A 1,213-nucleotide genomic window follows, 5' to 3' on the forward strand; every position below is an offset into this window, starting at 1 on the left:
TTATTTTTTATCACAATATGAGGTTATTGGGTTGTTCTTGCGTTCTCGTAAATCACAGGGGTTCTCGTTTGAACCCTTCCCTATATATATATATATATATATATATATATAGGTAAGATCAAATGTTAACCAAAGTTTTTGTATAAACTTTGTTAACCGATCTTGACCATTCAATTTTTCAATAAACGGTTGTGATTAATCATGATAAAAACTTATTTTTTTAAATTTAAAATTACATAAAGATAAGTGAACAATGTTGAAAAGGGTATTTAGGTAAAAAAAAATTATGTAACTCCCATATCATTAATTAATTGGAAGTTACAAAATCAAAAATTCTATGATTTTTTTGTTAATATAAGAACCATATGAACACAACTATATATATATATATATATATATATATGAACTATTGTGTCAAATACGAAATTTTTTTTGACATATATATGAACTTGGATTGCATAGCATTTATGAACACAATATGAACATAATAAGAATAACTGCTATACGAAAAGAAATAAATAAAAAAACAGGTATGAACACGATATGAACAGCTTGTGAACAATAGTTCCTTCATTATAAACACATTCAGGAACGATACTTTGTCAATTGGAGTTTTATACATGCATTGCATCCACACCGTTTAAGGTTTACCCTTTGTTCATATATGTTTCTGATCTTATATGGTTGTTCACCCCTTGTTCATATCGTGTTCACCTCTTGTTCATATCGTATAAAATATATAAACACATAACCCCAACGCTATGAACACAAGGTGCAAACACTTACACAAATATAAAGATTTGGTATCAAGCTTAAAAAATAACATTTGTGTTCATATGATAGAAGTAACATGAACACAATGGTTCATGATTCATAAAAGTCGGTAATATGACAATATGAAAATGGGTCGTGCATGTACTTCCATTTGAACATGTGAATTAGGTACATATTTTAATAATTAAAGAAAAAAGCTATCAATACAAGATGAGTTATAAAAAACACAACACATCGTAATTAACATAATTTCGATTAAAACGAATCTAAAAAAAATAAAAATCTATTACCAAGACATTCGCTTTTGTTAATTTCTTCAATTCCCGACCTCGAACTCCGATATGATTGTCATCATAAACCATTTTAATCTTATAATTGTTGTCAATTTATTTTCCATTGCATTTATCCATATTAGCTTGATCGATACCGAAATTTTTTA

This window comes from Cynara cardunculus (genome assembly GCF_001531365.2).
Source record: "Cynara cardunculus var. scolymus isolate 2C chromosome LG 13, CcrdV1, whole genome shotgun sequence".
Lineage (NCBI taxonomy): Eukaryota > Viridiplantae > Streptophyta > Magnoliopsida > Asterales > Asteraceae > Cynara > Cynara cardunculus.